This window comes from Sphaeramia orbicularis, chromosome 6 (genome assembly GCF_902148855.1).
Source record: "Sphaeramia orbicularis chromosome 6, fSphaOr1.1, whole genome shotgun sequence".
NCBI lineage: Eukaryota > Metazoa > Chordata > Actinopteri > Kurtiformes > Apogonidae > Sphaeramia > Sphaeramia orbicularis.
Genome location: NC_043962.1, coordinates 732187 through 747186, shown reverse-complemented (window position 1 = coordinate 747186; position 15000 = coordinate 732187).

The window sequence follows — 15000 nt, the reverse complement described above, 5'->3', positions numbered from 1 at the left end:
ATTTTAAGTACAATTATCTGCCAGTGCAGGAAGAAAATATCATCTAAAGATTATAGAATGATACAATTCTTATTTTGAGCAGAATATATTTGTTTTAAGTCTTCATAGTAAGATTTTTTTATCACTCTATATATACCCGTATCGGTAAACCGGGCAAGTCCAGTCCAAATGTGTTGAAGGTAAACAGTTCTTGTGTCCTCCATACTCATCCTCAAACAATGGAGCTGGTTTTATTATAAATATTGTTTAAATTAGTTGGAATATTTCAGTGGGGTAGAGCAGGAGGAAAATACTGGAACAAGTCAAATAATCTGAACAAGATTAAATCTAAAGAAGTAAATAAATCTAAAAAACTATCTTTTCAGATAAATATTCCACATTCAGGTCAGTTTATCTTAAAAAATCTTTTTAAAAAATCTTGAATTAAGCCAATAAATATATTATATTATATTATATTATATTATATTATATTATATTATATTATATTATATTATATTATATTATATTATATTATACTATATTATATTATATTATATTATATTATATTATATTATATAAATATTCCACATTCAGGTCCGTTGTAACTGTGCAGATGCAGGAGGCGTGGTCCAGTTTTAGTCAAATACCTCTGAACATACTGGGGTGGTTGTTCTGCAGTGATAGTGACTCCATCCATCTCAGACTGGAACCCAAGGACACATATGCAAATGAGTCATTATCGAAGGCAGGGATGGTTTGTCTGTTTTTTTTGTTTTTTTCTGTTCTGAATAAATGAGGGATTCCTCGAGCCCAGAGCGAGAAAGGTTGAAGAAAAAACGAGTAGAGGAGTAAGAAGATGGATAGGGAGATAAATAAATAAGAAATGAGGCAGAAACAAGGGGACAGTAGGAGAGAAGAGGAGGGGGGAGGGGTCGAAGAAAAAAGGGAGGAGGGGTCGAAGAAGAACAGAAAAAAGAAGAAGAAGAGAAGGAGAAGGAGGAGTGGGTAGAAGGCAGAAGAATGCTTAGATGTCAAAAAGCAGAAGTAGGGCAACGAAGGGGGGGGGGGGGGTGTCAGATGAAGACCTGGATGTGGGGAACTGGTATTTCCCTGTTCCCATGGTAACGCTAGACTGATTCTACACACACACACACACACACACACACACACACCTAACACACACACACACACCTAACACACACACACACACCTAACACACACACACACACATATTCTCACACATCTTTCTGTTACTCCCATTTTCATATCCAGTGGGAAAACAGCCCACATTCCAGCAAACACACACACACCTAACACACACACACACACACACACACACACACACCTAACACACACACACACACACACACACACCTAACACATCCAGTGCAGGAGTGTGTGTCCTTGCTGGATGGTGATGATCTGTGCATATTTGATGCTGTTGTCAGTGCGAAACCTCGCCGGGGGTTTTCTGGAGGTTTGAATACAGATGTGAGAGAGAGCAGAGTTAGCATAGCATGTGAGAGAGCAGAGTTAGCATAGCATATGAGAGAGCAGAGTTAGCATAGCATATGAGAGAGAGCAGAGTTAGCATAGCATATGAGAGAGCAGAGTTAGCATAGCATATGAGAGAGAGCAGAGTTAGCATAGCATATGAGAGAGCAGAGTTAGCATAGCATATGAGAGAGAGCAGAGTTAGCATAGCATATGAGAGAGCAGAGTTAGCATAGCATATGAGAGAGCAGAGTTAGCATAGCATGTGAGAGAGCAGAGTTAGCATAGCATATGAGAGAGCAGAGTTAGCATAGCATATGAGAGAGAGCAGAGTTAGCATAGCATATGAGAGAGCAGAGTTAGCATAGCATATGAGAGAGAGCAGAGTTAGCATAGCATATGAGAGAGCAGAGTTAGCATAGCATATGGAGAGAGCAGAGTTAGCATAGCATATGAGAGAGCAGAGTTAGCATAGCATATGAGAGAGCAGAGTTAGCATAGCATAGTGAGAGAGCAGAGTTTGCATAGCATGTGAGAGAGCAGAGTTAGCATAGCATGTGAGAGAGCAGAGTTAGCATAGCATATGAGAGAGAGCAGAGTTAGCATAGCATGTGAGAGAGCAGAGTTAGCATAGCATATGAGAGAGCAGAGTTAGCATAGCATATGAGAGAGAGCAGAGTTAGCATAGCATATGAGAGAGCAGAGTTAGCATAGCATATGAGAGAGCAGAGTTAGCATAGCATGTGAGAGAGAGCAGAGTTAGCATAGCATATGGGAGAGCAGAGTTAGCATAGCATGTGAGAGAGAGCAGAGTTAGCATAGCATGTGAGAGAGCAGAGTTAGCATAGCATGTGAGAGAGCAGAGTTAGCATAGCATATGAGAGAGAGCAGAGTTAGCATAGCATGTGAGAGAGCAGAGTTAGCATAGCATATGAGAGAGAGCAGAGTTAGCATAGCATGTGAGAGAGCAGAGTTAGCATAGCATATGAGAGAGCAGAGTTAGCATAGCATATGAGAGAGAGCAGAGTTAGCATAGCATGTGAGAGAGAGCAGAGTTAGCATAGCATATGAGAGAGCAGAGTTAGCATAGCATATGAGAGAGAGCAGAGTTAGCATAGCATGTGAGAGAGCAGAGTTAGCATAGCATGTGAGAGAGCAGAGTTAGCATAGCATATGAGAGAGAGCAGAGTTAGCATAGCATGTGAGAGAGCAGAGTTAGCATAGCATACAGTATTTAGTCTTACCCATGTAAAGTGTTTTAATGTTCATTATTTCATGTTAGATGACAATAACAAAGTGTTTTGTGTAAAACAGAGTTCATGTAAAAGTCCAGATACTGATTTGATTGAACTTTAAGTGAAGAAGTTCAGACTGGACGGTCCAGACCAGCCTGTTTACAGAGTGTTTGTACCAGCGCTGTCTGGGATTGAACCTCATGTGTTTCTGCAAACACTATTAAACTTTAAAATAACATCTAAAAACTGTCACTTTAATAAATCTGATCCGTTTTGGGTGCCAGAACAGTGGAGTTGAACCAGTAGGATGGGTTTCTTTTACATCTTGTGCACATATTTGGGCTTTAATGTTGGACTGAACCATGAAAATAATCTGATTACTCCTCTCAGACGCCTTAAATGTAAATGAATGTGCACTGAAACTGTGTGGGATTGAAATGGCACGTGTGTGTTGAACTGTGGGTCAAAGGCAGTGCAGCCGGCGTCCGTCCACAGCAGACTGAACGTATGAGCGTCCATCAGTGCAAACAGACGCTAACGTGGACCCTAACCCTGCGTGAAATGAGCGCTTTCATCTGAGTCAGCGGGCTTTGGTACTGAACCCTCCACTCCTCTGATAGATGACATTCACACACTTGAATTCAGAATTAAATAAAAGCTGACGTTAGCATAAGGTTCCCTTTCTGTTTAAATACAGTTTGTGTAGAAGCTTTTGGCCTTTTTTCAGCTGCAGCTTCATGGATTTTAACGAAGATCTGAGCTTTGAGTTTTTAAATCTACCACTGCTGTAAGGGGAGTTTGTGTTGGACGTTACTGAGATATCAGAACACTATTACATTATTGATCAAACTATTATTGGGTTTCATTATGTTTCATGACATTTTCCAATAATATTACACCACTGGTATTGATAAAACACAACAGGTATAACAACACTGTAAAAAAACAAAAAAAAACAACAACAAAAAACAGTATTATTCCGGCAGCAGGGGCACCAAAAAAATTCTGTAAAATAACAGAAAACAACCATCTCATAAAAATATGGTAATTTTCCATAATTAAAATACAGTTTTTTGCCCTAACTTTACATGAGATTTTACTTTTTTTTTTTTTTTTTTTTTTTTTTTTTTTTTTTACTTTTTAATGTTTAATAAAGAATATTTTCATGTATTAAAACAATCCAATTCCCTATAAATATATATATAAATAATTTTCAGTGAGACTCAGTTGTCCAATCCACTGATAAAAACTGTATTTGGACAGTTTATCAGTGCTTATACATGTTATACATTCACAAAAATACATTTATTCAACATTTTTGTTGTGAAACCTCCTGTAATTACACAAGATATTTGTCAATGAACAAACAAGTCTGGTTCAACTGACAGAACTAATACTTCTGTTACTGTTAACTGTCAGTAATTTTATCTGGTTTTATTAATTTTTTTATTTTTCAGTATTAAACTTTAAATTAACAGTTTAATCTCAAAAATAGAAAAGAAATATTTGTGGAATTCCGATACATTTGCAAATGTATTTGAACTGTATTTTTCTTTGAAAAATGAAAAAAATTTCTTTAAAAAATTTAAATTTTCTGGTTCTTCACAGTTCCAGTTTTTTCCTGTTCTTTTCCATTTGACATTTAAATCACAGTCTGGTTTTGTCATTTCGTTGATATTTTCCTCTATCTGAAAAATACAGGAAAAATCTGTCAAATAAACAGTGAAAATTCTGTTCAATTCCAGATTTGTTTTACAGTGTGGATTGTACTGTGGACAGTAGATAATGAGAACAGAGGAACATTATTCTGAAAGTGTTCCATGAGTCTTAGTTTTCCTCAGATTTGCTGTGTTTGTATTTCCATCCAACACTGCTGAACTGAGCAGAAACATCCTGGTGTTAGCGACCACAGCGTGGATGGGTTTAATCTGTCAGCTGGAGAAATGACAGCACTGTGAGACGGCTTCACATGTTTCTGTGGTGGAAAAAAAACACATTATTACTAAAAAGAAGACACAGACGGTCGACTGTCACTGTACACATGAAAATGCTCATGTGAAGCAAAGTTCGAATAGTTCTGGATTTTTCATTCTAGTTTAGTTTCATTTAGTTTGGACTTTTTTTTTTTCTCTAATTCAGTTCATTTTAATTTGTTTTTAGAGCAGGTTTGATAGTTTTTATTAGTTTTCATTTTTTTCTAAATGCTTAGTTGTAGTTCAGTTGTAGTTTAGTTGTAGTTCAGTTGTAGTTCAGTTGCAGTTCAGTTGTAGTTCAGTTGTAGTTCAGTTGTAGTTCAGTTGCAGTTCAGTTGTAGTTTAGTTGTAGTTCAGTTTTAGTTCAGTTGTAGTTCAGTTGTAGTTTAGTTGTAGTTTAGTTGTAGTTCAGTTGTAGTTTAGTTGTAGTTCAGTTGTAGTTCAGTTGTAGTTCAGTTGTAGTTTAGTTGTAGTTCAGTTGTAGTTTAGTTGTAGTTCAGTTGTAGTTTAGTTGTAGTTCAGTTGTAGTTCAGTTGCAGTTCAGTTGTAGTTCAGTTGTAGTTCAGTTTTAGTTCAGTTGTAGTTCAGTTGTAGTTTAGTTGTAGTTTAGTTGTAGTTCAGTTGTAGTTTAGTTGTAGTTCAGTTGTAGTTCAGTTGTAGTTCAGTTGTAGTTTAGTTGTAGTTCAGTTGTAGTTTAGTTGTAGTTCAGTTGTAGTTTAGTTGTAGTTCAGTTGTAGTTCAGTGGTCTCTTTTCTCTTCTTCTTCAGTTCAGTTGTAGTTCAGTTGTAGTTCAGTTGTAGTTCAGTTGTAGTTTAGTTGTAGTTTAGTTGTAGTTCAGTTGTAGTTTAGTTGTAGTTTAGTTGTAGTTCAGTTGTAGTTTAGTTGTAGTTCAGTTGTAGTTCAGTTGTAGTTTAGTTGTAGTTCAGTTGTAGTTTAGTTGTAGTTCAGTTGCAGTTCAGTTGTAGTTCAGTTGTAGTTCAGTTGTAGTTCAGTTGCAGTTCAGTTGTAGTTTAGTTGTAGTTCAGTTGTAGTTCAGTTGTAGTTCAGTTTTAGTTCAGTTGTAGTTTAGTTGTAGTTTAGTTGTAGTTCAGTTGTAGTTTAGTTGTAGTTCAGTTGTAGTTCAGTTGTAGTTCAGTTGTAGTTTAGTTGTAGTTCAGTTGTAGTTTAGTTGTAGTTCAGTTGTAGTTTAGTTGTAGTTCAGTTGTAGTTCAGTGGTCTCTTTTCTCTTCTTCTTCAGTTCAGTTGTAGTTCAGTTGTAGTTCAGTTGTAGTTCAGTTGTAGTTTAGTTGTAGTTTAGTTGTAGTTCAGTTGTAGTGTAGTTGTAGTTTAGTTGTAGTTTAGTTGTAGTTCAGTTGTAGTTTAGTTGTAGTTCAGTTGTAGTTCAGTTGTAGTTCAGTTGTAGTTTAGTTGTAGTTCAGTTGTAGTTCAGTTGTAGTTCAGTGGTCTCTTTTCTCTTCTTCTTCAGTTCAGTTGTAGTTCAGTTGTAGTTCAGTTGTAGTTCAGTTGTAGTTCAGTGGTCTCTTTTCTCTTCTTCTTCAGTTCAGTTGTAGTTCAGTTGTAGTTCAGTTGTAGTTTAGTTGTAGTTTAGTTGTAGTTTAGTTGTAGTTCAGCTGTAGTTTAGTTGTAGTTCAGTTGTAGTTCAGTTGTAGTTCAGCTGTAGTTTAGTTGTAGTTCAGTTGTAGTTCAGTTGTAGTTCAGTTGTAGTTCAGTTGTAGTTCAGCTGTAGTTCAGTTGTAGTTTAGTTGTAGTTCAGTTGTAGTTCAGTTGTAGTTTAGTTGTAGTTCAGTTGTAGTTCAGCTGTAGTTCAGTTGTAGTTCAGTTGTAGTTTAGTTTTAGTTCAGTTGTAGTTCAGTTGTAGTTCAGTTGTAGTTCAGTTGTAGTTCAGTTGTAGTTCAGTGGTCTCTTTTCTCTTCTTCTCTGTGCTCCTATTCAAATCAATCCCAGACAGGACTCTGCTGCTTTAGTCTCCATGTTTCCAGGTAGAGTGGGGACCAGAAGACGACTGGAAACTCTAATCTGAACAAGATTAAGTCTAAATAAGTATATAAATCTAAAAAAATATCTTTCAACCTAAATACTCCACATTCAGGTCAGTTTATCCAAAATAATCTTGACTTAAGCAAAAAAAATCTTGAATTAAACAAAAAGAATCTTGACTTCAGCAAAAAAAGTTAACAAAACTGTTTTTTCAACTCTAGTTTTGGTCATTTCATTAGTTTTCGTGAACAATAATAAGCTTGATGTGAAGGCGACGCCAGCGCAGCTCCAGTCGACAGAATGAGAATAAGTCGGAGCTGAAGGATGCTGACAGAACCCAGAGGGACTGGAATCAATAATATGTGTCCGAGCCTTTGAAGGAGGCTCCAGGTGGTTTTATGGACGCCACTTGTCCAATCAAACAGACGTATGGAGTCCGCTGTGTTCGATAAACGCACACACACACGGTTTAGAAGAAGAGGCGCTGGTGTGATAGCTGTTCTGCTGACGCTCCACACCGTCATTCACACCCAACACACGCTGGAGGAGCAGATGGATTACAGCACCAAGAAATACTGGAGCCTGAAGGCACTTCTGCTGGGATAGAAGGTGAGGAGACGCCACGGTCGTCCACATATGATCACTCCAACGTGTCCTTGTGCTTTGACGTGTTTGAAACTGCCCTGTCAGGGTTTCTGTTGTCACTGTGTTACGAGGAAAGTTAGAAGGCCGTGATAATCCAGGGTTTAGACTGGTGATTAAAAAGCAGAACTGTGGAACTGGTCGCCTCCTGACTTGTGAGTCCTCACCGACCTGCTCCTGTTCAAGTCCAGCTTAAACACTCACCTGTTTAGACCGGCTTTAAGCCTTAGCACTGACACACTAGTACAGGGACGTCCAACTCATGTTAGTTCAGTTCCATATTCAGCTCAATCTGATCTGCAGTGGGCCGGACCAGGAAAAGGAGAACAGAAGAACCTAGAAATAATGACAACTCCAAATTTTTGTCTTTGTTTTAGTGTAAAAACAACAATTAAATTATGAAAATACTTACTTTTATAATCTATCCACAAAAAAAAAAACCTGAAAAAAATGAAATTTAAATTAAAAAACATAAGAAAATTTAGTGTAATTTTCTCAGTCTTCTTCCTCCACTTCTCATTAGTCCATGTGCATTCTGGATCAGATCTCCAAAGACACTAAACACTGAGGAACAGGAAGAAAAGAGTTCAAACTGGACTGAATTTAATACAGACATTTCAGGTTGGACACATGTGTTCAGGTTAGTCACATTTTATTGGTACAGGAGAGTTTGGAAATGGAAAGAGTTTCACAATTTAATGTGATTTTTGCACTAAAACAAAGAAAAAAAATTGTTAATTCTAGATTTTTTTAGTTTGACTCAAAATTTTTTTGCTTAATTGACGATTTTTTAAAAATTTTTTTGCATACTTCAAGATTTTTTTTTAAACTTAATTGAAGATTTTTTTTAACTTCATTGAACTTTTTTTTTTTTTTTGGCTTAATTCAAGATTTTTTTTTACTTAAGTGAAGATTTTTTTCAGCTTAATTGAAGATTTTTTTTTTTTTAATTCAAGATTTTTTCCTTAATTCAAGCAAATTTTTTTTTGTTGCTTTTTCAATTCAAGACTGTGGAATTTTGGACTTGGCAAAAATATCCCAGGGGCCGAACTGGGCCCTTTGGGGGGACACATGTTTGACGCCCCTGCACTATTAGGTTTGAATCCGTAGTCTTTTTTTATATCACTGTGTATTGTGTCTTATTGTTTTATGCATATTTATGGTATTTGACTAAACTGTTTCTATCTTCTAATTTAATCATGCTTTTAGATGTAAAGCACTTTGGGCGTCTGTATGTTGTTGTAAAGTGCTATAGAAATAAACTTTGATTTGATTTGAAGAAAGTCAATAATAAGACCAAACATGGCATCGACAGAGCAGGTTTTGCTAATGTTCATATTGTTAAAGGGAGTTATTAATATATCGGTAGTTTTTCACTCACTCAGTCACTCTTTGAAAAGTTCCGCTGTTTGTGGAAATTCTTTTCTTCAAATCTCAACACTGCCCCCTGTGGTTCCTGGTGGAAAACAGACAGAATTATGTATTTAATGTAGACCACAGGTGTCAAACATGCGGCCCAGGAGCCAAACCCGGCCCACCAAAGGGTCCAGTTTGGCCCGTGGGATGAATTTATAAAATACAGAAATTACACTGAAGATATGAACAATCAAGGATGTTCGAATCATTCATCATTCATCCACTGGATAAAAACACTGGACACTTCACCCAGGGCCACAGTTAGCACAAACGGGATCACCTCACCAAGCTTCACACTCCACCAGGGCACCAGGCAAGGACGTCCACTCTGTCCATCTTTATTTGCAATTTTCATCGAACCACTTGCCATAGCCATACGACAGAAGGAGAAAATCAAAGGAATACAAAACACAAATTCAGAACATAAACTTAGCTTATATGCGGACGATTTATTCTTACATCTCCAAAACCCTTACACATCATTACAAGAAACATTCCAAATAATCAACAGCTTCTGTAAAATCTCACACTATAAAATAAAGTGGAACAAATCCACTCTTCTACCTCTGACTGGGGATGCCTGGGGTTCTGCAGCCCAACATCCCTCACTCCCACTCCACATTGGTAATATTCAGTATTTAGGCATTAATATTCCCTCCAGGCTGTCACAGTTGTTTAACCTCAACTATACTCCTCTGCTGAAAACCATAGAAGATGATTTTAAACGATGGACCAAGTTACCACTTACTCTCATTGGACGCATTGCAACTGTTAAAATGAAAACCCTCCCACAAATTAATGACCTATTTTCATTACTCCCCATTACTCCCACAGACAACTGGTTTCAAACATTAAACTCTTTAACAACTCAGTTCTACTGGAAAAATAAAAAATCAAGGATCTGACTTTCAACATTCCAGAACTCAAAACCACAGGGCGGCCTTGAAGCACCAAACTTTCTTTATGACTTCCTGTCAAATCAGTTCCAATATTTACTCAAATGGATCCATACAGATCAGTCCAGTCCACCATGGTTACAGATAGAACAGAATCATTGTAAAACTACCTCGCTCTCAGACCTCCCATTTCTACCACAGTCAATCCAGAAGCAGGACGACTCCAACAACATCACAGTCTCCTCAGCTCTGACAGCCTGGTGGAAAGCCCACGAAATCACTGAATCACCACTGGCACCATGTAGGCTCAGCCCAATGTGGCACAACCCAGACTTCCAGCTGTACAACAGCCCTGTTCACTTTCCATCATGGAAACACAAAGGCATCACTCACCTCCAGCACTGATTTGAAAAGAACCAGTTCATATCATTTCATCCACTTATCCAGAGGTACGGGCTTGGAAGAGACCAGTTCCTCCAATACCAACAATTAAAATCCATCATTAAATCTAAAATCAACACATCTAACAACATATTACAGCCTTCTTATTGAACTGAAGAAATCTGTAAAATTACAACCCCCAAAAAAATCATTTCTAAAATGTCTAAACTTTTTTCATGGTCACAAACCTCCAGAACACCCCCAACCACCAAATGGGAAAAGGACTTGGCTTTACCTCCCAACCCTGATTTCTGGATACAGATCAATAAAACCATCTTTTCCATGACCACCAACACAAATGTCCAACTCCTACAATATAAAAGCATTCACAGAATACACATCACTCAGGGGAAAATGTTTCAAATGGGGCTGACCAGCACAGACGTCTGCTCCCAGTGCACCCTGGGTCACAGATGGTTCTCTTCACACCACCTGGTCTCACCAGCATGTTCTGTCATTTTGGAGAACAGTCACAGGAACACTCTGGTGGATCTGGGGCTGCACAGTCCCAGCATCCCCAACGCTCTGTTTACAGGGACTGGACACACATTACAATCCAACTAAACACAACAACCCATTACTAATGTCTCTGACCATCGCCAAGAAAATCATGTTTCAAAACTGGAAATCCAAACACTCCTGTCACATCAGCCACTGGACAAATGTACTCTGAGAACACATATGAATAGAACAAAGAACAGCCGACAAAACAAACAGCAGCCTTTGAGGAAACATGGAACCCACTCACAAACTATCCAAAGTCCACCCACAACTCAAACCAAAGCAGTAACCAGAACCAGAACCACGTACAGGACCACATATCAGACCACATCCAACCCAGAACCAGAACCACGTACAGGACCACATATCAGACCACATCCAACCCAGAACCAGAACCACGTACAGGACCACATATCAGACCACATCCAACCCAGAACCAGAACCACGTACAGGACCACATATCAGACCACATCCAACCCAGAACCAGAACCACGTACAGGACCACATATCAGACCACATCCAACCCAGAACCAGAACCACGTACAGGACCACATATCAGACCACATCCAACCCAGAACCACAGCCACGTACAGGACCACATATCAGACCACATCCAACCCAGAACAGAACCACGTACAGGACCACATATCAGACCACATCCAACCCAGAACCACAGCCACGTACAGGACCACATATCAACCACATCCAACCCAGAACCAGAACCACTTACAGGACACATATCAGACCACATCCAACCCAGAACCAGAACCACGTACAGGACCACATATCAGACCACATCCAACCCAGAACCAGAGCCACGTACAGGACCACATATCAGACCACATCCAACCCAGAACCACAGCCACGTACAGGACCACATATCAGACCACATCCAACCCAGAGCCACGTACAGGACCACATATCAGACCACATCCAACCCAGAACCACAGCCACGTACAGGACCACATATCAGACCACATCCAACCAGAACCAGAACCATTACAGGACCACATATCAGACCACATCCAACCCAGAACCAGAACCACGTACAGGACCACATATCAGACCACATCCAACCCAGAACCACGTACAGGACCACATATCAGACCACATCCAACCCAGAACCACGTACAGGACCACATATCAGACCACATCCAACCCAGAACCAGAGCCACGTACAGGACCACATATCAGACCACATCCAACCCAGAACCAGAACCACTTACAGGACCACATATCAGACCACATCCAACCCAGAACCACAGCCACGTACAGGACCACATATCAGACCACATCCAACCCAGAACCAGAACCACGTACAGGACCACATATCAGACCACATCCAACCCAGAACCAGAACCACGTACAGGACCACATATCAGACCACATCCAACCCAGAACCACAGCCACGTACAGGACCACATATCAGACCACATCCGACCCAGAACCACAGCCACGTACAGGACCACATATCAGACCACATCCGACCCAGAACCAGAACCACGTACAGGACCACATATCAGACCACATCCAACCCAGAACCAGAACCACTTACAGGACCACATATCAGACCACATCCACCCAGAACCAGAACCCGTACAGGACCACATATCAGACCACATCCAACCCAGAACCAGAACCACGTAGAGGACCACATATCAGGCCACATCCAACCCAGACCAGACCACTTACAGGACCACATATCAGACCACATCCAACCCAGAACCAGAACCACGTACAGGACCACATATCAGACCACATCCAACCCAGAACCACAGCCACGTACAGGACCACATATCAGACCACATCCAACCCAGAACCAGAACCACTTACAGGACCACATATCAGACCACATCCAACCCAGAACCAGAACCACGTACAGGACCACATATCAGACCACATCCAACCCAGAACCACAGCCACGTACAGGACCACATATCAGACCACATCCAACCCAGAACCAGAACCACTTACAGGACCACATATCAGACCACATCCAACCCAGAACCAGAACCACGTACAGGACCACATATCAGACCACATCCAACCCAGAACCACAGCCAGGTACAGGACCACATATCAGACCACATCCAACCCAGAACCAGAACCACGTACAGGACCACATATCAGACCACATCCAAACCCAGACCACAGAACACGTACAGGACCACATATCAGACCACATCCAACCCAGAACCAGAACCACGTACAGGACCACATATCAGACCACATCCAACCCAGAACCAGAACCACTTACAGGACCACATATCAGACCACATCCAACCCAGAACCAGACCACGTACAGGACCACATATCAGACCACATCCAACCCAGAACCAGAACCACGTACAGGACCACATATCAGACCACATCCAACCCAGACCAGAACCACTTACAGGACCACATATCAGACCACATCCACCCAGAACCAGAACCACATACAGGACCACATATCAGACCACATCCAACCCAGAACCAGAACCACTTACAGGACCACATATCAGACCACATCCAACCCAGAACCAGAACCACGTACAGGACCACATATCAGACCACATCCAACCCAGAACCAGAACCACTTACAGGACCACATATCAGACCACATCCAACCCAGAACCAGAACCACGTACAGGACCACATATCAGACCACATCCAACCCAGAACCAGAACCACGTACAGGACCACATATCAGACCACATCCAACCCAGAACCAGAACCACGTACAGGACCACATATCAGACCACATCCAACCCAGAACCACAGACCACGTACAGGACCACATATCAGACCACATCCAACCCAGAACCAAAGCCACGTACAGGACCACATATCAGACCACATCCAACCCAGAACCAGAACCACGTACAGGACCACTATATCAGACCACATCCAACCCAGAACCAGAACCCGTACAGGACCACATATCAGACCACATCCAACCCAGAACCAGAACCACGTACAGACCACATATCAGACACAAATCCAACCCAAACCAGAACCACGTACAGGACCACATATCAGGACCACATCCAACCCAGAACACACCAGCCACGTACATGAACCACATATCAGACCACATCCAACCCAGAACCAGAACCACTTACAGGACCACATATCAGACCACATCCAACCCAGAACCTAGAACCACGTCAGGACCACATATCAGGACCACATCCAACCCAGAACACAGACCACGTAAGGACCACATATCAGACACATCCAACCCAGAACCAGAACCACTTACAGGACCACATATCAGACCACATCCAACCCAAGAACCAGAACCACGTATAGGACCACATATCAGACCACATCCAACCAGAACCAGAACCACTTACAGGACCACATATCAGACCACATCCACCCAGAACCCAGAACCACGTACAGGACCACATATCAGACCACATCCAACCCAGAACCAGAACCACTTACAGGACCACATATTCAGACCACATCCAACCCAGAACCAAAGAACCACGTACAGGACCACATATCGACCACATCCAACCCAGAACCAGAACCACTTACAGACCACATATCAGACCACATCCAACCCAGAACCAGAACCACGTACAGGACCACATATCAGACCACATCCAACCCAGAACCAGAACAACTTACAGGACCACATATCAGACCACATCCAACCAGACCCAGAACCACGTACAGGACCAACATATCAGACCACATCCAACCCAGAACCCAGAACCACGTACAGGACCACATATCAGACCACATCCACCAGAACCAGAACCAGTACAGGACACATATCAGACCACATCCAACCCAGAACCAGAACCACTTACAGGACCACATATCAGACCACATCCATACCCAGAACCAGAACACTTACAGGACCACATATCAGACCCATCCACCCAAACCAGAACCCCATGACCACATATCAGACCACATCCACCCAGAACCAGAACACTTCCAGGACCAATATCAGACCACATCCACCCAGAACCAGAACCACGTACAGGACCACATATCAGACCACATCCAACCAGAACCAGACCACGTACAGGACCACATATCAGACCACATCCCAACCCGAAACCAGAACCACGTACAGGACCACATATCAGACCACATCAACCCAGAACCACAGCCACGTACAGGACCACATATCAGACCACATCCAACCCAGAACCCGGACCACGTACAGGACCACATATCAGACCACATCCAACCCAGAACCAGAACCACGTACAGGACCACATATCAGACCACATCCAACCAGAACCAGAACCACGTACAGGACACATATCAGTACCACATCCAACCCAGAACCAGAACCACGTACAGGACCACATATCAGACCACATCCAACCCAGAACCAGAACCACGTACAGGACCACATATCAGACCACATCCAACCCAGAACCAGAACCACGTACAGGACCACATATCAGACCACATCCAACCAGAACCAGAACCACG